The sequence below is a fragment of the Coenobita brevimanus genome, chromosome 25 (genome assembly GCF_032717465.1).
Source record: "Coenobita brevimanus isolate Jiangsu-jjx chromosome 25, ASM3271746v2, whole genome shotgun sequence".
NCBI lineage: Eukaryota > Metazoa > Arthropoda > Malacostraca > Decapoda > Coenobitidae > Coenobita > Coenobita brevimanus.
Window position 1 is genome coordinate 14,062,261 of NC_136978.1, and position 9,063 is coordinate 14,071,323.

Sequence of the window (9,063 nt, forward strand, 5' to 3'; positions counted from 1 at the left end):
TCACAGGGAAACTACATTCTCAGAAAGGGCAAGTTGGCACCCTCTATGATATGGTTTCTTCATGAAGGCTACCACACATAATCTTGGCTTGTTTCCTACTTTCATTTACTTAATCTACAATGTATGGTACCGCAACAATGTTTTATTCACTGATCTGTCCATCCACCTTCTTTTCCAATAATTATTTGGATTCATTCAGGTCAGGATGCTAAAATGCCTCCCACCAGCTCCAGCATACACCTATGTTATTTGTGCCATAAGTTGGCTGCTGGTCCTTTCCCCTGCCTAATCTCATATAAACCCTATGTTTTCATATCCACTTCACTACTCTGCCTTTCTATGAGTTCTGGTTGTCCTGCTGACTGACACAATGGGCACCAGGCAGCAGGACACACTTTAACTAAGGTGCTGTCAACACTACAGCTGATGATGACGAAATGAGATGTACACAACATTGTGATTAACATTAAACCCTCTAATGACAATATATTTCCCTAAGCAAAATAATGCTGCCTGGCATCAGCTAGAATAAAAGCCTATTGCATCACCATTGCTGGGTAGGTTAATACCCAATGATCCGATTACTATTTAATAACAAAAACATCATATGGATCTTTTTAACATAAGTATAATAATGCAAAATACTACTGTCAGAGGTTCGTGGTAATGATGCAGCTTCCTTATGTACTTATTCATGATTTGTTCCATCTGAATAGGACATTATCAATCGCAAGCTCACTGACCAGCACCCTTCTTCAGTCTTTTTTCAGAGATCCAACTATCACAGTTCAAGTTCAAACAAGGAACTGGTGAAATGGTAGATTGCTTCTTATGGGCGATGGTCAAACTGTGACCCATTCAATCAGGATGAAGTGGACCATGCACCCTCAACATGACTATCATAATCTTCTCAGAAACTGTATATTTTTAGAGCTGTAAAAATTCCACACTAAAGGAAATGGGAAAAACATTTACATATATGCATTCATTACATAATATATATACAGCATACATAAATGTATGCTATATAAATACTGTATACATATATATTATAATATACTGTAATGTATATAATATATACCAAGTATATTCAATATTACAAAATTTATTATTATATATAATTTTCACATGAGATTCTTGACAACATTCCTATGCCCAATACAGTTGTAAGCTGATCATATACCAGTAAGGCAGCTATAAGAGTAAGGGAAAAAGAAAACTTTAACCTAGTAAAATACGTACATTGGTACCAAAGACTAGCAATATTATCAATGAGAGACTGATGATGGGAGCAACTGCACATACAAATTATACTCAAGCTTTAAGTACTGTGACAATGGTATCCAAACATTCTATAAATACCTCTCACCACAGACCTGTACGCTGACAGTCTTACATTATTAAATGGCAACTTATAATACAAGACTCTCATGACAAGCACTAATGTTACGGTATCTTCACAGCTCAAACTTATAACTTCACCCCTACAACTCTATGGCACTTTTAAAAATCAATTCTTCCAACCTCCAAAAACTATCATCCTAAACTTTTTCCCACTTAAGGACTGGGTGATGTTGGGTCTAGAGAGCATATTATACTACTTAGAATAGGTCTCTTAAAGTGAGGGAGATAATGAGAGCTATACCTACCTCCTCCAGTTCAAAAAGTCCCCCAAAGCTGAATTTAAATATCTAGAGATAGCAATATTACATATAAAAATATATCATCAAACTGAAGGGATGAGCTTACTTCAGAGTACTGTATGAAAAGCAAACAATGCAAGTTAACCTCTTAATTTTGATGAAGTCTTACTGGTATCACCATTTGGTTTTACAGTACTGTATTTAGTTTAGGAGACATATCTAGTGATAAAGGGATTCGAAAAGTACTTCAATAACCCCTATAATGCAGTTAAGTACTTTTTATTTTTACTATTTCCTGACAATTTAATTCAGCTCTAGAGAGACTTTTCAAACTGGTGAGGTTAGATAAAGCCTTCATTTACCCCTTTGTTATCAGAGGTCTCCCAATGCTGACAATCATCTGGAAGTGGCAAAAATAATACATAACATGTTACTGGACTGAAGAGTTAACTACTTCACTTTCAGAGATCTCCCCTAACTGAAGAAAATCATCTGGCAGTAGTGAGAATCAAACAAAGAAGGCCTTATTTTAATTTACTGAAATAAATACCCTCCTGTAATACTGAGTGGTAGTGCAGAATAAAATTTCCAATTCAGCTTCACCACATGTGGCACACACTTTCTATGATAAATGTGATCTTACTGCAGTAGTATTGAAACTGAGTGCATTAAGGTGTAAGCAAGCATCTCATATTTGACAGTCATTTATGGAACACCAGTAATCACTAGATATCTTGCATCCTACATTACCATGTATGGTTGGCAAATAATACACAATAATCAGACATGTTCAATGACCATAACATGCCTCAAACACTCTTGTCAAAAAACTGGGTGCTTATTCACATCATGTTCTCAGTTTGGATATACAGTGGAATCGCCTAAATCGTGGTCTTATGAGACTGGGCACATGCCGCGATTTGAGAATTTCGCAATTTTGAAATAACTAACTTTACGGGGAAAATTACTTATGGGTCTATCATATAGGAAAAGCTGCCCCCCTTATCCCCAAACCTACATCAAACTGGTCACCAGCAAACACTAACAACCTTCATGCTTGGTGTGGGAAGGAAGTGCTGTGACTCGCTTATACCGTAATCCCTTGATTATCCAACTTAATACAACCAAAGGAACGTCCAGGTAGTGGCTCTGTCCAGATACTGGACTTCTACCCTGGCTTCCATTCATACATAACCTAACTTTGAAGGCCAGTGTAAAAGGCCACTACAGTACATTGTACAACACTTGTTCCTGTTGTTTAACAACATCCTGTCTGGTCAAATAAAACAAGCAATTACAGGCAAACCCCCGAGATATGATACCCCTATACGCGATACCCCAGCACTGCGATGGTGGTAGAAATATAACCCTACCCCGCCGAATGATGGCCAAACCCTGGTATTATGATGGGTTTTGTTTTTTAAAACAGATTTTTATTATATTTTGGACTTAAATTTTGTGTTTAGGTTGACTGATAAACTGTTTTTAGACTCGGCTTAATGTGTTTTAGTCATAGGTGGAGTGGACATTGTCATTTTGGGGTACAGTTCACTAAGTCTGATTTTTTCCAGTCTTATTTTTGGTGATTTTCATATTTTATTTTTGAGTTTAGCTGAATTATAAACTGATTTTAGGTTTAGTTTAGTTTGTTTTAAACCTATTTGGGGTTTAGATTAGCTAAAACTTGCTTTTGGACTGATTTGGGTGGGTTTTGGACTTGGCTGGGTGGGAAACTCAAGGCTCAAAAACGCATCCCTATACTTTACCTGTTAAATCTACCCCGAGATATGATACTCCGCCCTAGCGATGGGTTTTTACTTAACCAAATGCATCGTTAAACAGGGTATGCCTGTGCCATGGTCAAGCAGACCCATCAACCACAGACAAGCAACATACAACATTCGGACACAACAAAGAAACCACCACCACAGTATACAAACAATACATATGTTCAGTGATGAATTATGCAAGCCCTGCCTGGGCTCCTAACCTCACCAAAACACACTACAACACTCTACAGACCATACAGAACAAGGCCCTAAAAATAATCACAGGCTGCACAGCTACTACACCCACAGACCACCTACATCAAGAAACCAAAGTCCTTAAAGTCAAGGATCATCTAGACTTGAGAGGCACCCAGATTCTTGCTGCAGCCTCCACAAACCCACAACATCCACTACATTACATGGCAGCACATCCACCCACACCAAGGAACACCAAAACAACACCCAGGACACGATATCATACAAAAATACTGTCATCTCTCCCCCCTTGCCCACCTCAGACCAGCTTCCAGAAGCATATCCACACTCAAATCACTCGCCGCTCCATTCAGTCACTTAAAGACAACACACAGCTGCATCCACGACCTCCTGATATCCACCCTTCTGAATCCTATCTCCCTTGTGACGACAGAGTCCACCTGGCCAGGCTCAGCTGTGGGCACCATCCAGCCCTCTTAAGCTACCAGAAGAGGCTGGATGACTCCATTGCTGATGCCTGTCCAGGATGTAACACAGCACCCCATACTATTAAGCACATTATGGAAGACTGCATTGTACACAATCACCTATGCCAACCCCATACTATTAAGCACATTATGGAAGACTGCATTGTACACAATCACCTATGCCAACAACACGACATACACTCTTTGAGAGCTCTATGGGAAAGCCCAGTCTCCGCCATGGCCTTCCTAACGGACTCGGGGCTGTTCGGCCAGACTGCCTAGGGAACAACTACTACTACTACTACTACCATGGACAAGCAATCACCACTGCAGGGCCATACCCTGCAGTGATGTGAAAACACAAAAAAAAAAGGCTACACAAGAAAAATGCAGTGGGCACACAAAACATAATGGTAAAATGGAATAAAATCATGGTACAATAGAATAAAGTCTTGGTACTGTACAGTAAGGCAGAATAAAATCACCATCAACATTCGCGATTCGACCATCCCGCATCAATCTTACCCAGGATCTCCCACTTCTAAGAGTCAGCACTACCCTCTTCCTTTTCCTTGGTGGAGGGGACATCATCACACACACTAGGACGAGGCATGCAAGGAATAGCAAGGCCATGAGCAGGCAGGAAACAACCACAAAAACCAGCACGTGCACCACCATAACAGCTGTCCGAGAGCAGCTGCTTACAGTACTACACTGTTGCTGGAGTGAACTGAGAATAGCCGAGGGGGTCTCTAGTGGACGCTGGGTGAACTATCCAGATACACAGGATCGTGCCACCGGGCTATTCCCGCCTGGCTGGGTGCAAAAATGATTGTGTGGCAATAATTTCCACATGGACGTATGCATTTTGTCCGGATATTATGAAAAAATGTAAGAATAATGCTTCTGAACACCCAGAGCACAGCATCCAGGTAATGGCAGCCCAGATAATTGAGAGATTACTGTAGTAACTGCTATGCTTGAATATGATTAGTCTGGTAATTGCCATGCTTGACTATGACTGGTTTACGTCCAGCTAGATGCGCAAACTTGAGGTAATGGTGGCACGTCACTTCTGATGGCTGCATCTGTGAATTTACTGATGTTGCAAACTCGCATGATGTTGCTGCATATTACAAATTCGCTATTCAGAATTCCATGATTTAGGAGATTCCACTGTAGTAACACTTGTAAAGTCCTACATACTGAAAACACGTCTACAATAAGGGTCAACAAACATTACTAATTAATGCTGGCAAATTGAAGATTTATAATTCTATGCTCTTATCACTTAACCGATACAAGTGGTGGTATAATGTCACAGAAGTTATAAATTTTTAATCCGTGGGCTGCGGCGAGGGGTTGTGCAAACATCCCGTGATGGGTGAAATGCCAATTTTGGTCACTGTTACAGATTTCCATGAAATGCATATCAGTGGCCAGGAAACTGCAATGCGCAAATACCCACGGATTGTTTTTTTTTTTTTTTTTTTTTTTTTTTTTTTTAAATTGGCGTAGTTGTGGAAAAAAAATTGTCAGAAATTGCATCTCTAGCAGGAACACAAAAACTTTGCTATGAGAGAGAGAGAGAGCATAATGCATATTAAGACAGAAGAGATTGGCTGTCGCCAGGCTCCTCTCTCGCCAGGTGGGTTGCCAGCTCACTCCACATGCTGCAATACGAGCTTAGCGTCCTATTTTTACACCCATTATTTACCACCCTACTTTTGTTCCATCTTGCATTAGATTTTATGTTATTCTAAACAATTATGGCCCATGAGTGTCTTTCCTGGGGTGATAATATTGTGGGAAATGCATTATGAAGTGTGTACATTTGGGTTATTTTTGCTGGTGTTATTTAGCAACTGGGCTCAAGATAGGGGGTAGGAATGAGGGTTACCAGTTAACCAAATACCCCATAAATTTTTTGTCGCACTGAACCTTTTAGAACATTTGTGGTGCACTGTTGAAAATTTCGCTCATAAGAGGTATGTCGCAGCTATTCCATACACGCCCAAATGAGGTATGTTGCAGTTCACAGGTTAAACTGTATGTAGAGATGATGTTCTGGGGAACTCACACACATGGAATGAAATGTTACATGATGAATTAATGTACACTAGAAGAAAGCAGCAAACACAATGGTATGGTAGAAATGCTTTAACAGTTTGTTTTCCCTTACACCATCCTTGGGTGGGAAAAAATGGCACATTAATCATAATGATGGAAGATGACAGTGAAAGCATATCTCTGTGGTACAGTATGCAGCATCCTTCAAAATTACTCAAATTATAAATAAGGATGATTACTCAATGAAGTAATTAAATGAAAATGGAAAACAGATGAACCTGGTGAGAGGGATGTGTATACAGAAACAGATTTTACAACAATAATGCTATGCATAATATTATAGTTTTCAATTCTGTGATGTCTTTTTCATTATTAAAGCTTTCAATTCAATGACATCTTTTTTATTTTAATTAGGCCACCATCATATGATTTCATTCAGCTTCAAGATCTTTATAGTGATGGGGCTGATTAAAACTACTGTATATCTAACCTCCCAACTCAAAAGGCCTCTCCAGAGCTTAGGAAAATCATCGGGGGAGGGGGGGGGTCCTCAGACAGATGAGGTTAGGAACAGCAAACTGATTACAGAAGGATCACAATACTAAAATATTTAGCAGTACAATACTGCTTTACAGCTGACACTCATATACCTTTCACTTCATCTGTGCTCTGGCTTAACAGCTGTGATCAAATGACACTGAAGCTACAAGCACTTATTTTACATCTTCATTCACCCATATTCTACCAGATCAGCTTCAATTTATGATGCACAAATTCCCGTTATGTTGTTTTGTCATGCTAGAATCACTTCCCAGATAGCTAAGTAAATATAGCTCCTCATCCCCCAGACGCCAGACTCTCTCTGTACGGGCACTTTCCCCAAAATGGCTTGTTTTCAAACCTTAATACAGGTATCTCAGAAAGTATAGCAGTTAGGGAAACACATTAAATACCATATTACTCAACAACTCTTTTTCTTGCAAATAAAAGCATCCCCAGGTCTGTAGCTTGTCGCGTTGATGAGTAATGAAGTGATGAAAAGGAGTGATTTTTGGCACAAAAGCTGGATGTATTAGTGCGTGTGCTCGCGGCCGGGACTTTGGATTCGCTCTCGACATGATTACTTCATCATTACCAGATAAACCAGACACAGTTGCATCCAAGGCACACTGTATAGCATCATCACTAAGCCCTTTCCTAGTATCCTTGGAAAAAGGCTTGGCAGGGGTGGATGAAGCAAAAGTCCACGTGAGGCAGTAACAGGATTGGATGAGGAGGCTTAAGAAAATATCGTCTTACACCTAGCAAAGTCACAAAGACAACTGAGGTATGGTTGGCTCGGCTGGCTGGACTCTATCCCTAACTTTTGGTGACGAGATCAAGTGATGGCCACTTCAAACTGTGGCGTGAAAACAACTGACGGTTCCTACCAACACCCGGAGGGGACTTGGTGCCTCTTTGCCATTGGTTCGAACCAGCACTTGGAGGTTGGGGGGTTAAAACTGTAGTTCACAGTAAGGTCCCGGATTACATCACTCTCGAGGTTACAACAGTCCACTACAAGGAAATTTTAAAAATAAGGAAATGAAGACATAAACATAAGGCAAGGGTTTTTAAGTGTTGCTGTCTGCTGCGAGATTTATTGTATGACAAAGCAACAAAATTGCTTGAGTAAATTAGTGTTAAGGAATAAAATGTGTTTGCAGTGTGCACGAGTGTAAAAATGGTGGAAGAGTGAGCAAGTGGCAGTGTAATTCAGCTGCCACCGCTGATGCCACAAAAACGACAACGTGCCAGTACCACCACAACCGTGACACATGAGAGGCTCTTGAGGGTTGATGAGGCGGACCGCGAGTACACGATATCTTTTATTCAATAAAAATCATAAGTTCAAAAGTTTGCCTTTCATATCCATACATGTTATTATAAGAGTATTATATGTACAGTATATGATGCATGGTTAAAAAGTCCACATGTGTGTTGACGTAACCTAGGCAATGACGTAAGGTATAAATGTATAATGTACTCTCAGATACTCGAGTTGCAAACATAATCGACTTATGTCAAGTCTCAGGAATGGAGCTCTGATGTAACCCGGGGCCTTACTGTACTGGTCTAAGGTGCCACTTGAGGTAGCCTGGTCATATGATACGTGAACATTCAAATCCCTGAGGGGTGGATGGAGGTTTTTCAATCATATAATGGCACCAGAGGTGTACATCAATCACCTGACCTCAAAAGTTCTCTCCAACTAAGGTAGTCTAGTCTCAGGTCCCTAAACCTAACCATAGCAACATGAACTGGCTGACAAGTCGTTTCTTTAGCTCCATACGCCAAAGGTAGAACAGTCTTACTTTAGATTATATATGCTACCTTCAGGCTTTTTTTTTTTCTTTTTTCCTTTGGTAGTAAAGGAATTATGAAGACTACATTTAACCCTTCCAGTATGAAGTCTCTCCTCAGCTGAGTAAAACTTTTTGAAGATTGGGAGAAAAAAAAAAAAAAAAAAAAAAAAATCATACTGAATGGATTAAAATGAAGATGGGAAACAACTGAAGCTACACTATCATCCAGTACAAGAACTTGTTATGAAGTCAGAAAGTACATGCACCTCCCGTACAATGTATCTGAGTGTCCACTGAATAAATAACTCTTAAATATACTTCTTACATCATTATTCTTAAATATACTTCTTACATCACTCACTACAACAAAGTCAATTAAACACTAGACTCTTTCATAACCAACAACTGTCTCACCTGGGTGCTTGCTGCATGTAAAAAACAAAAAAAATTGTGTAATTCTCAACTTGAACACAAGTATTTCTATGCATGCAGTTAAAAAAATGATCAGCAAAAAATATCTGAATTCCACTAAAAACAGTTAGTTTTCTTCTCA